Consider the following 13,802-nt stretch of genomic DNA (forward strand, 5'->3'; position numbering starts at 1 on the left):
CTGACACTGCCTGTGCAAAGGGGGGAAAGATTTGTGGGGAGAGGGAGCAGCTGGCTGGGGGTGGGGTGACCCAAAGAGACCAAAAACATGTGGGAGGCAAAGGACATAAAGAAAATATTCCTGTTTGATAGTGCTCTGTGTAAGCTGAAGCACTGGGTATTTCAGGCCCAATAGCATCAGAAACTGGCTACATGAGTGAAGACCACACTGGAGCTCATGCTAGGTGTCCCTGAGCCTGATTTGGCATCTACAGCCATGACCCTCGTTGCCTTGAATGATGCAGGATGATGCAGATAGCTACCCCTGTTCCCAACAAGCAATTCCTTAAATAACTTAAATAAATGATTTATGCTGGAAAAGTCCACTGATACTGAAGGAACTGGTTCTCCACCCCAATGGATCTTGAACTAATCCAGGATCCTTTCTGTAGATAGAGAGATCTGTCCAGGTCCATGACTCAACAGGAGCAAACTACCACGGCTCCCCAGTGGCTGAAACCAGCACATCCTAACTTAAAAGTGCCGGGATAGGTTACTACTGGGCAGTAATTCTTTAAAGCACAATAATTCAATTGTTTTCAAGCATGTTGCAAGGCCTTGTTTTTGTTCAAGCTTTCTGGAGGACTCCCAGCTCCGTTAGTCATCCTGGCCTGCAGTGGAAGGTGGAGATGATGGGTTGGGTGTTTCTTCATCTCCTGCCTAGCAAAGGGATTGCCAAGTTATAGCTCCAGATCTGAGTGCAGATGGTCAAGTCCAGCTCACCCTCCACTCCTTGCAAGTGGAATTTAATTCATTCATTTCAATTTAGATGTCCCCATGTAGGTGTCCACACATGCACCAAGTGTATGAGTACCTCCGTAGACTTTGGAGACCCAGTCAAGGGATCCTCAAGTACCACTCCATTGACCTGAGAAGTCTAATTTCAAGGGAATGAGTGGCTCTGTGGACCTCCAGTGCTTTAATAGGTGCTTAAATACTTGTTGCATAATTGGGTACCTACCTACAGCAGCTGCAGGCCAGGCAGAACACCTGAGGACATTGCAGTAGAAATGTTTGGTCAACTAGTCTGAGCCCTGTGAGCTAACTCCCACCCATGGCATCTAGTGTTATTGGAGATGCTCTCAGGTGTCCCAGGAGTTAAATGCACTGAAAGTCACACAAACCCTGGAAAAGGTAGAAAAAACCCTGCCCTGACTAAAGGCAGCAGTGCGAGCACAGGGACGAGAGGTGCCATTTAGGTGATTTGTCAAACATCTTTGAAGACATCACTCCTATGGTATTGGAAGGGGAAAGACTTGCTCAGCCTGTGGTTTTTTTTTTTTTTCCAAAGACCACCTCAGAAAGTTTCATCTGTGAGAAAAAAAAAAATGGTTGTAAGGAGCCTAAACCTCTTTACAAAATCAGCAAAGACACCTACATTGTTTGGTTTTATTTTCCTTCAGATTTTAATGGCCTCTGTCTCTCAACAGTGCAGGCACATGCCACAGTACAACCTTTACTCCTTACATGAAAAGAAGCCAAACAAATCAAGAAGTCCCTTTGAAACTCACTGGCTTGAGATACAGCTGAGTAAAATATTTACCATGGGATTCCTTGCCAGAAAGAGGTAAAGGGAAACACAAATGGAACGAAGGGGGAAAGGGGCAGACACAGGATCTGTGCGTTTGGCAGAGCTGAACAGGGTTTCAGGTCCAAATATGTGTTTGAAAATGAATGTCTCTGTTCAGTCTTTTTTTTCTAGGGAAAGCTCTCCTACTTCATCTTTCCTTATTCTCATGCTGGGAATTAATGAAATACCCAGGAAAACTCTTGCATTTCAAATATGAGCCTTCCACTTTCCAAAAAACTTGTCAACAATTAAAATCCAGAAGTCAACTCAAGACAAACTGAGGAGCACATCTTGTTTTGTTTCTAAATTTCTTGGCAAGAAATCAAGTCCTTCTATATAAAGTTTAAATCTACTTAAGTCTATCAGTATTATTCTGGTAGGAGAGAGTGTTTGGAAGCCAGAATTTTGTTAACCAGCCCATGCTACTGGGAAATCATTCCTCTGCACAGCTAGAGCAGCACGCTGACACGGGGAAAACATCTTACGTTAGATATTAGAAAATGAACCTCATGCGTGCACCAGATATCTGGTTAATGTGCATCATTTCACCTCTTTTCTCGAAATTTTCAACTCCTCAATCAGAGATGCCATTCACCTCTCAGCTAAATATTTCATTCAGCAGCAATTGATTCTTTTTTTGGATAAATATCTGTCACTGCCTCCTATCAGCAGTAATTAAAGTCATATGATGCAGCCCTCGGCATCACAGGTGACGAGCAGTTCGTGGCTGTTGTTGATGGGTAACAAATTCTTTCGGGGAAGGAGCTGACAGTCACAGTGCTGACAGAAACCTCCGCTGGCTCCTGGGTCTTCCCAGGACAGGGAGGCCACCAGGTCCCTCCATCAGCAGGAGGCATCGCTGCTGGTGCTGGCAGGGCAGTAAGGGCAGTAAGTCACCCTCACCCTCGGGGCAGTGTTTCCCCATCCCTAAACTCCTTCATTCAGCACTGAGCCTGTAAAATCTCCATTTTTTATTGTTCAAAAGTCCTCTGACCTTCCTGTTCCATCTTTCTGACCTCGCTCAGTGACCACCTTATGCATCCCCACCCAACCCACCTTCTCATGCCCATGTTCCTTATCCCAAAGCTCTGGCTCTGTATTCGTCAGGTATTTTTCCAGCCCTGTCCAGTAAAGGAGTTTGATTCCATTAGATATTAATGCAGAGAGAAGGCAGCTGGGAAACCCAGCCCTTTCAACTGAGACCAGCACACTCTTTTCCAACCAGTCCCAAACCACAATGTCACAGGGATGCCCTAGTGCCCAAAGCAAAATTAGACCCCCAAATTTCCCCCACCTTCTAGAGAAAAGAAAACGTAAATGCAGCTCAGAAATGCTGATAACTTGCTCTATCCATGTTTCTGAGACCAAGATCCCTTCCCCTCTCCTCCCATTGCTGCCAAGCTCCTCCAGCACTCAGGACAGGGTAGACTTTACCCTTCTCCATATACTGCTCCTGTTTGAAGTGTAGACCTGCCTTAGTATGCCCTCAGGACTGAAGGCGATGTGGCACAGAGTGCCCAGAGAGGTCGTAGATTCTCCTTCCCTGGAGATATTCAAAAGCTGTCTGGGTACAGCCCTGGGTAATCCTGGTGATCCTGTGACCTTCCCAGGTCACCCTACTAACCAGGACATGTTCAGCTTAGCCACAGTGCAGCCAAAAAAGAAGCTGAAGGAGACTGGAAATGTATCAGCTGCATTCCCTTCACCGTGCACCATATATCCACATGCCAGCACGTGCACCAGACACCCTTCCACCCCCAGGCACACACACACAAGCCTCACACCACAAACCACACCTGCACTCCTGCCCTCTGCCCACTGCCAAAGACCTCAGCCCTGCCTCCAGAGCTAAATCGTAAGTCGGAGCACCGAGCAGCAGACGTGATGGGTCTCATTTTCATTTCAATTTAGTTCAGTGTCCTCGAGAAGCAAAGCCACGCACAGGCAGCGATAGTGGATTTCACACAAAGCAATCAGAACGCAATAATATTCTCCCCAGTAAACGTCCTGGCAAAAGCCTGGGAGATGTTGACATTATTTGCATCTTTATTGTTCCTGAGCAGCAGAGCAATGCTGTTGCCATGTTTTGACTAAATAGACGAAGAGAGATGTTTTGTTGCTTCCTTGAGTGTGGAAAGATTAAGCCCAATTACACATTCGCTCCATCTCCCCCCGTTCACACATACAGATGCCTCCTCTGCCGAAATTGCAGAACCGCCCTGCGAGTTATTTAAGGCAGGCATCAATGGAGAGCAAGTGTCATCTGCCTGAAACCGAGGGGATGCCACCCAACACGCTGGGTTATCATGACTTCTTACAGATGGGTTGAGCATGGTGGTGGTGCTCGGGAGGTTCACAGCTTCCCAGGAGGCCCCACGTTCCCAGTTCCAGCCCCAAACTGGTCCAGCACATCAGCATTTGTGCCCCCAGCCTGCAGGCAGCCTGGGAATAAAGGGAGCTTTTGTGCCTCTTCACATCCCTTTTTGCACACTTTGAGAAGAGAGGACACCCTCCAGCCATGCAGGAGCATCCAAACAGGGCCCTTTTTATTGAAATATATCAGGGATGCACGAAGACAAATGGCTGAAAACTGCAGGTGTGGTTTATTTTTTCTTGTCTTTATTCACGTACCTCAAGAAGGCCAGGACTTTGGTAAAATCCATTAAAAAAAATGCATCCAACATGGCCATAAACAGGTTCACCTTCTCCTCATCCCACAAGCAGCTGCTTGGCCTCTGCCTTCTTCTGCCGTGGTGGTACCCAAGGGATTTAGGAACTAAAAGGAAACTCGAGAATATTTCCCAGGATATTTCCTCCAGAACTTGGTCCTCTCTAAGCTGCATCCCACCCCTTTTCAAACATCCTGCAGGATGAGAAGAAACTTCATTTTCTCAGGGTGAGAGCCAGCTTTATCTGCTGTGGGCCAAAGAAAAATGCATCGAGAAGCTGAATGTCCCTTAGCAAGGAGGCACAGGGGCAAGAAGCAGCTTAATTTCCCTCCCGTATCAACCTCCTCATAATGAAAAATAACTGTAGGGTGATGTTTATGGGATGGCCTTGCCCTTGGTCCTCTGAGGGGCTCCCTCCATCCAGCAGCGTGTTCCCACATCGGGAGGAGCCGGCACCAGGCACGAAGCTGGCGTGGAGCCTGGAAGTGCCGTGGTGATGGCTTGAGACAGCCCAGCTGGGATGAGGGCGAATAAATCCTCCCACGGCAGAGGGGTGAGCCTGGGAGAGGGATGCACTGCCCTGTGATAACTCACCCTGAAGGACTGAAGGATTTAAAGAACGGATGGGTGATGAAAAATCCATTTTTTTTGAGCTAGGAGCAAACGGGAATGGCAGCAGAGATAGCCCCAGGGTGGTGGGTTTGGTGTTTTTTAACACCAGAATCTCTGGTGTTAATTATACCTGGAAGTCTTCCTCCTCCAGTTTGGCCCCTGAAGAATTATCCCTGCCTTCCGTGGGCAGGAGATCAGCCCCAAGCAATGAGCACCACATGGTCTGCTCCCACCACCACCTCCTCCTCCTCCTCCAAGGATCCGGGAAGGCTTTCAAACAGCACATTTTTGTCATTAGCCACCAAAAACAAAAACAAAACCAAAAAAAAAGACACAGAGGCAGCAGGCGCAAAGCCGCAGTCGACGGCAGCTGCTTTCAAAGTGCAGCCAGGGCTCAGTGGAAAATGGGGAATGAGACCCACTAATTAGACTGACAGTTAACTCAAAGCCTGTCTGCAGCCCCGCTTTGCCAGGATGCTTTTGTGCCTCTTCTTGAGTGAAGTTCATGGCCAGGGTTAGAGCCTATATCAGACCTGAGCACAATTTCAACCTGATTTTGAGGACAACAAGCCCAGCAGCTCGTGTTGGGGTACATTTCCCTCTGTTGCCCCCATTCTCCCACTTTTCCAGCCCCCTTCCATCTCAGCAGGACCTCCCACCTCTTCTGGACTCCACACAAGAGTGTATTGTTAAATATCTGTCCCATTTGACCCAGGGCTAACACAGCTTTTGCTGATCCTTAGCACCTGTAAAGACTGAGAGGTACCAGTGCCTTTATGAAGCAAGAAAAATAAATTTATCCCCACCACCATTCCCTCAGCAGAAAAACTGAGTCATGGACAGGGAAAAAAGATGGTCCTAAATTCACACAGCAAGGGCAGGGGCAGTGTTGTGTATATCATTATTTAACCTAAAGACTCTTGGGACCTTAAGATATACGTCTCTCCCTTTAATATGAGGGCTTGCAATGGTTTCCCAGCTCCAGACACTTGGTTTGAGAAATACATTTGGATTCACACCTCCTGAGCTTGGATCCTCTCCTTTTGGAGGCATTTCTTATCACTAACAACAGCAAGGAGACCAGGGACATCTGCCCTGTGGCCCCAGCATGGATTTGTGCTCAACCACCCTCCTGCTGGCAGGGGATATGCCCCAAATGTCCCCTGCTTTAGGCTCCTGGTTTCACTGCCTTGCTTCAGGTATCTGATGCATCAAGACCTCTGCTGAGAAATGCCCGTTTGTTCCTATTTAAAAGTTCTCATAGCTCCTTGACCCACTGGGGACACAAAAGCAACCGCCCACCCATGGTTTGGGGTGAAAACACCGTAAAAGGAAGCTCTCTTTGTTCATTACATCTCATCTCCACCTGGACTGTGACACGTGCACATCTGTGCCCACCAGACCCAGCTCTATCTCAGTAGGAACCAAGAGGATTCCGGTGCATTAGCAAATTCACGTCCCTCTTCTTTCCATTCAAAGCCAGGGCTTTTACAAAAGATTTTCTTCTAATTGGCTTTCGATACAATGGCATCCAAAAACCCACTGGGCACCCTGGGAAAAGGAGCCTGAAAATCTGAGCTCTTGCTGAATTTGCATGTTGTCCCGGGGGACTGACTCTGCTCACGTCTCAAAAAGCTGGTTAACACCAGAAAGATGAGAAAATCCTTCCCTGCCAAAAAAAAAAAAAAAGGCTTAAATGGCAACATTTCTACTCATCCCAGTGGCATCAGGGATGGTGATTGTGGGGTGGGGGGCGAGAAAAGCTCTATGATTAAGTGGTTGAGCTGAAGAAATACATTTTTTGGACCTATCTGAAAGGTATACTTTTCAATTTCTCTCTGGCAAATCATTTGAACAAAATAAGTCCATTTTTGTTTAGGTGGGAACTTCTTTCCATTTAAAATAAATACTTCTGTGTTTTAAGTTGAAGTGAAGCAAGTGAAATATTGTTTCAAAGGGAGACGTGAAACTGTTTGGAGAGAAGAAAAAAAATAGTTAAATAGAAGCTTTTCCTTTCAAAATTGTCCGTTTTGGTTATTTGGACCCAAACAATGAGCCAAGATTGATACAAAACCCCAGCATCTAGCAGGTGACCTGAAAGTAAAAACAAAAAACTTTTTGGTGTAAAAACTTCCAGGTGAAAATGCTTCTCTGATTGTTTCAGGAGCAGAATTAGGATTCAGAGCTCGGGCCACACAGTTTAATCCACTCCCCCCACAAAAACCCAGCCAAATCCTCTTTGAGCACGACCAGGGTGGAGGAGAAGGGGGGCCAGAGGCATCTGCAAGGGAAATACAAGAGCAGCCTTAGAAGGCTCTGGCATCCACTTAACTTGAAAATGAGAAAGAAAGCAATGAAAGACCAGGACAATTAGATCCTGAGTTGCACAGACATTTCCAAAAATGAAAGACAGCGAGGGGAATTAATGGGCATAAATGCAACCCAGTAATTAATTGATAAATGGCATTAGAGAGTTTTCTAAAGAGGAAGAGTCCAACGTGACTTATCTTCCCGGAGGCAGAAGACAATTTCATCCTCCTTTCACCTTGCAGATAAGGACAGAGAGCAGGGATCTTTGCTTTCCGAGGCTTCAGAGGAATCTGGAAGTTGAAGACAAAAGAGAAAGGAAGGAGCCCCCAGTGAAGGGAGGGAGGAACATCGTGGGCTGTTGTTATTGACTGAGCTGATGAAGCTGGAGAAGAGGGGTATGCAACTATTCACCACCAAATAATTCCTCTTGCAAGGGTGGGGAACCACTGCTGTTGGCTCACCCAAGACCAGGTTCTGCTGTGGGATCTCCATCTCCTTGCCTTGCTACCCGAAGCACCCACTTATCCCGAGGCACTTTGCAAGCAGCTACGCCACCGCCGTTCCCCAACAGCGCAGCGATGGTATTTTCAAGGCTGAATAAGCCTGAAAATTGAGACACTTCCCTCCTCCCCTGCTAGCCACGTTATTAACAATACACTGAATCCCTAGGCAGGATTAGCAGATGGATGGAAACACACAGATCTCAGTACCTAAAAGTAAGTGTCTGTGCTCCTACAGTTACAGGCACTGGAGACCAAAGACCCTCTCCAGTTGCCTGAAAATAGGCAACTTGAGATGCTGAAGTGCCTGAACACAGGCATCTTGAGATGCTGAAGGGTGTGGAAGACATCTGCAGAGCCTCCTGGAGCAGCACATGGAGGACACATCAGCGATGACATATGTGTAAGACCAGATGAATGGGCTCAGGAGACACCAGGAGGCCAGCAGGGACCAGACAAGGGCCACGTTACCCTGAGGTGGTGTCAGAACCAGGGTCCAGCTTTGTGGTTTGCACAAAATCCCTTGAATCTCAGGTAGAGGTGGATCTGCCCTGGTTCATAAACCACTCACAGAGACTGGTCCTGGAGCACACCCATGTGCTGCCCCAAAACCACTCCGGGTACAGGGATCTCAGCAGAGAACTGGGGAGGGACCCAATACCATGAATTTCAGAGTGGTCACGACAAACCCTGTCACTTTCCCTGACCTCTTAGGAGGTAGACACAAGCACGAGAGGAGCTGTGTGCCTGCAGGGTCCGTACTGCTGGAGCTGCCTGGTTGCCCCTGCCCCAAACTGGGGCTTTCCCCTGCCCTTCCTGAGGCTGTATTCCTGCAGGGTTCCCCTCTGAAACCATTCAGGATTCACCTCTGAACCATGCACGGGGCTTTTTTTCTGCTTGGAAAGAAAGGTGGCACAGTGCGTGCTCATGTCTTGTTCCTACATGGACAAAAGGACTCCTCTAGGACATATTTCTGCTCCTGGGGATGAGGGAGACCTTGGCTCCTCCAGCCCAGGAACCATCTCTGGTGATGAATTCAATGGTGATGGTGAATTAAGGCCTACAACTGGGAAGCTGAGCAGTATTTATCTGACACCCTAACCCTTCCTGGAGCAGTTCCTCATCTCGCAGTCCTGCTGGGAGGCAGGCAGACAGAAATGCTCAGCAGCTTTTCATTCCTGTCGGGAAAATAGGTGCAATCTCCGGCCAAGGTGCCGAGCCAATTCAGCAAAACCCCACACAATTGCCCTGAGCCGAATCAATAGCCCCCCGGCTTCACTGCTGGAACAGGTCACCAGCTTATCAAGGGAGAGCCAAAATAATTCACGGGGTGCTTGTGGTTTCTCTGTCCTTGCAGACGTGTCATTGAGATTCCATTAAAACAAAGCCTGCCATTAGAGGCGCACGGCCGCGCGCAGGCACGGGGAGCGAAGGAAGGCAGAGGAAAGAAGGAGGGAGCTGGCTGTCCTTTGGGGTCATGCAATCTAGCAGCGAAGCCATTAATGCCACGAGATGACAGCAAGGCAAAAACAAGGCGGCACGTTAAGCGCCCGGCGCTGCCGAGCCCATCAGCTGCCCCCCTCGTGCTGATGGTGTGTCGGCGCAGCGTATAATCAGCGAAATTGGTGTTCTGCTGCAAATCATCCCTCTCCTGCTTTCACGCCGGGCTGAGTTTTGCTGGTCATTAGGGATCAAGGAGAAAGGACAGAGTCCACCTAGCTCCAGTGCTTGCGCAAAGCCTGCTCGGCCCTCCTTGCAGCAAGCAGGGCCCTAAATGCAAGAGCTCCCCTTGTAGCTGTAAGGAGGGGAAGGGTGATGTTATTTTGGAGGTGGATGGGGCACAGCTAGATCTTTGAGGCCTTGGGGTTTGGTCAAGGCAGATCTGTGATGGTAAAAAATAAAAATAAAATCACCACCAGCAGAGCTGGAACAGCCCCGTTTTAGCATGTGGCACTGAGGTTAGAGCTGACCGGGCACTAAGTGCAGTCAGCCCCTGAATTTTCCTGGAAATAAAAAAGCTTCTGAGCCCTTCGGAGCTCAGTTGGAGCTCCTTTCCAACCAGCCCCTCGGGGATTCTTGGGAATGGATGAGATTTGTTCTTCTGCAAACCCAGAGAGGGCCTTGTCCCACCCTGAGGGTCACAGGGCTCTGTAGCTCCCAAGGATCTCCATCAGAGGCTGCTTTCGCCCTGGGGTGGTTTTCAGCAAACCTGGGGTCTCAAGGAGAGGCAACATCACAGCCACTGCTTGGAACCCCTCCAAGGAGCTCTCTGCACGTTATCAAGGTCCAGGTGGCAGTGTCCAGACACAGTGTGATGCTGCTGAGACCACTCCACAGCCAAAAAGGCCAGCAGGTCGCAAAGCTCTTCTGAAAATACATCAGGGCTCAATTTGGCTATGCTCAAGGGCCCGTTCTCTAACAAGACACACCAGAAAAGCTATTTCCCACACCAGAAAACAATGCGTTTTCTGAAGTTTGATGGAGAATTTTCTCCAGCCAATTGTTTTATGTGTTTTTTTTTGTTGTTGTTTTTTTTTTTTTAAATCTGTTGTGCATGTCACTCAATGCCAAGTATTTCAAAGTGTGTCATCGCTGATTTCCTTTTGTCATTAGCTGCCAGGTTTGGGGGGTGGTTCAGAGCTGAGCCAGAGGATGATCGGAGGCAAAGCTGACTTGATTAAGACTGTGTTTCGAAACCTTTCTGCATCTTGTTTAAATTGATTTTCTTCTGCTTCTTCTCTAAAGGAGAAGAAATAAAAAATAATAATAATTTAAAAAAAAAAAAAAATTAAAAGAGCTCCTTCAAAGGGAACTGAGTTATTTTCACTGCTGGTATAAAACTGAAAAACATGCAAAGACCAAGCTGCATGACTGCTGCTAATGAAGTGCCCAACTGCAGAGCTCCACAGAGGCCGGCCACAGGAACGGACACTAAAACCTCGACTCAGTCCGGAGATGCTTGCCAGACAAAAGCCTCACACACGCAAAAACCTCCTAGGAAAACCTCTGCTGAGAAGACAGCACGGTGAAAAAATAATCATGCCAAGAGTGATTTGAAACTCAAAGAATGACTAAAGTTGGTTTTGCAGTCGTGGAAAGGGCAGGCAGGGGATCTAAGCCCAACCAAGTGGAGGAGAAGGAAAATGGTTGAAAAAAAAAATGTTGTTTTTATGCCAAGGGGAAAATCAAGCTTTTTATTCTAGACGTGGCTCAGTTTGGACTCACTGAGCATAGCCAGCAGAGCAGCTCATAAGGCTGGATCCTGGCCCTTGGGCACATCAAGGATTATTTGGTGTTTGGGTGCTGCGAGAAGGAGCACCCTGGGTTGAGGAGAGCTGCAGAGATGGTTTCTTTCCAGCTCAGTCCCCAAAGCTGTGTGTGTACCAGTGACGTTAATTCTGGATTGAACTCACACTGCTGAATTGTCGGTGCCTCCTGGCACAAATTTGGCCTCATCATGGTCCTATAAAATTCACTTATGGCCCATCCCATCAGCCCAGCAGAGAATTTGCTGGTGGCCACTTGGTTCTGCAGGTAGGGGAATTTAATGACACGATGAAGGCTGCTGTGTGCCACTGGCCTCGGGACCTTGGGGAATGAAAGAAGCAGCAGAAATAGCAATAAGGAGCCCTCTGTCCCTGGACAAGTGTCCCACCAGCTCAGTGCTTTGTGGCTGTGGGATGGCCACAAACCCAACCATCCTCCTGGGCACCATCGGCACAATTCAGCCCCTGGTCGGTCATCGCTGCCCTCTGCAAGCATCTTGGAGCATGTCGTCCGTGGTCATGTTGTGAAGGGGGCTGTCAAAGCACCCTGAGGTGCATTTCTCAAGGCAGCAATCTGGGGAGCTTTCATTAATCAGCTCCTCCTCCATTTATCCACCTCACCTGGTGCCAGGAGCAGGACACCCGGCTCTCATGCAGTGGGTTTGAGACCACGATGCAGCGTTTTCCCCTCCAATTCCACAACCTCCAAATTCTTGATTTTACTTCTTCGGAACACTTTGGTCATCTCAGCTGAGCATCTGGGACTAAAGCAGGCTCCTTGAACACTTTTTCTGGTACCCAGGTATTGCCCCCTCCTCACCCACCTAAATTCTTCAAACCCAGGGGGATGGCAGGAGCAGTTTCTTTGCATCCAGGTGCCACATCACTGGGAAGCCACAGGACAGGGTTCCTCCTCCACTCCAAACGCTGCCTCAACTTGCATCGATTCCTTCATTTATTTCTCCGAGAAATGATTTAAAGCAGAAAGGAAAGTTGGCACGGGGGAGCCGCATCCTGCTTTGACGCTGCTGACACAGAAGTGCTCCATCCCCGAGCTCGCTTTGTACTTCTTAGTGCTGGGACTTGAAAGGCACTTCTTTAAAAAAATCCTTGGAAATTAGAGAGATACGGCATCAGCTTTAGGCAACACTTCAGTGACAGCACTCAACAGGACCCCAAGTCTTCAGCATGCGTGTGTGTAACGTTATAAATTTATTTCCCCCTGCATATAGAGAAATGTTGACGCAGGGAATTAAAATCAAGCTGTGCTTCGTACTTTCATTTTTAATGGGACCATTCTTGGCTCCAAGGAGAGATCTATCAGCCCCACGAACGGCAGGAGCGGGCGGGGAAAGCGATCGCCTTCTGCCAAAGACAAATAAAGTAAAAGGAAAGAAAAGGTGCTGGAAAATGATGAATGGTTCAACGTCCTTGGCTGCAGGAGCCTCTTCATTAACCGCCTCACTGCCTTTTTTCTTCCCTTTTTCTTTTTCTTTTTTTTTTTTTTTTTTGGAGGGGTGGGGAGTGTGTTTTTCCCAAAACAAGGGAAAACAAACGGCTCCTGCAGCTCTGTGAGTTGGCTGCTGGTGGCTGCCCGCTCCCACCTTGGTCCCTGTCCCCCTCATCTCTCCCCTCCAGGACTCAGCATCACACGAGAAAAACAAAAGGAAGATGTTTTCATCTGGGCAATGTCACTGTGCTGCGTCCCAGGGGACGGGGACAGGGACGGGGCACACACAGAGGTGGCTGCAAGAGTGGTGCATGCTGAAATTCAGGCCCCAGGGAGCCAAGGACACTTCTTGTCCTGCAGTGACTTCTCAGTGCACTCCAGGAAAGTCTCCCAGTATCTGCAGTTCAGTGGCAGCCTTTCAGACCTGGGGACTATCCACTGCCCCCTCTCTTTGTTTTGATCTTCTTCTGTGTCTACCTGCAGCCTTGGAGAGCCCAAAAAGGCCATGGAGATGTTGTGGGTCAGGATTTGGTCTCCTCTTGGTGTGGATCCCATACCCCATGGCAAAGGGGGAAGCGAAGGCATGGGTGGGACAGCAAAAGGAGGCTGCATTTCACAAACCACGGGGAATTGAGGCACGGGGAGATGCCAAGAGTTGCTCCAGGGCAAGGAGCCCTTGTCAGCTGCACCACAAGCGTGGTGCCCACCTCCCAGCAAGCCACAACCATCCTGCCTCAAAGACAGGACCTAAACCAACCCTGGTGCCCTGGCCAGCTCTTCCTGTAGTTGTCACAGGGGGAAAGAAGCCAGCTGCAGCCCCCCAAGCTGTTTTCCTACAATATCACCTCTCCTCGGCCACCCCCAGGAGCAGAGGAGCCCCATCAGCTCAGCAGGACCTGTCCCCAGGTTCAGGCTGAAGTAAAGATCCACCTGGATCTTTAGTTCAAAGCAGGACACCGCATTAGCTGGAAGCCTGGGAGATGCTCAAACACCCCCACGCGCACTCCCACACCCCCTAATCAGCCCCGCTAGGAGTGAAAGCATCCAGAAAGCCCAGAGGCCCACACTAATTTCGTAGCAGGCTGGATCACCAGCTCTCAGTTTCGCTGTTTGCAAAGTGCTCGATGTGCAGGGACCCCAGGAGCCTTGAGGAGGATGTTAACGGAGAGGAGATGCAGCAGGAGAAGAGCAGAGAAGGACGGAGACACCCCTGGGGATGGCCAACCAAGGTATCCCAGCTCAGTTTCTCCCTCATTTCATTTGCACAGGATCTGGAGCATCTCAGTGCACGAGGAAGAGGGAGAGCCATAAATCAGGTGGAAAATGGGGAAAACATTTGCACCACTGGGAAGAAGACGCAGAAAGGTGCTCCCTAGGCTCTCCATCA

This window comes from Aythya marila, assembly GCF_965140915.1.
Source record: "Aythya marila genome assembly, chromosome: 4".
Taxonomy (NCBI): domain Eukaryota; kingdom Metazoa; phylum Chordata; class Aves; order Anseriformes; family Anatidae; genus Aythya; species Aythya marila.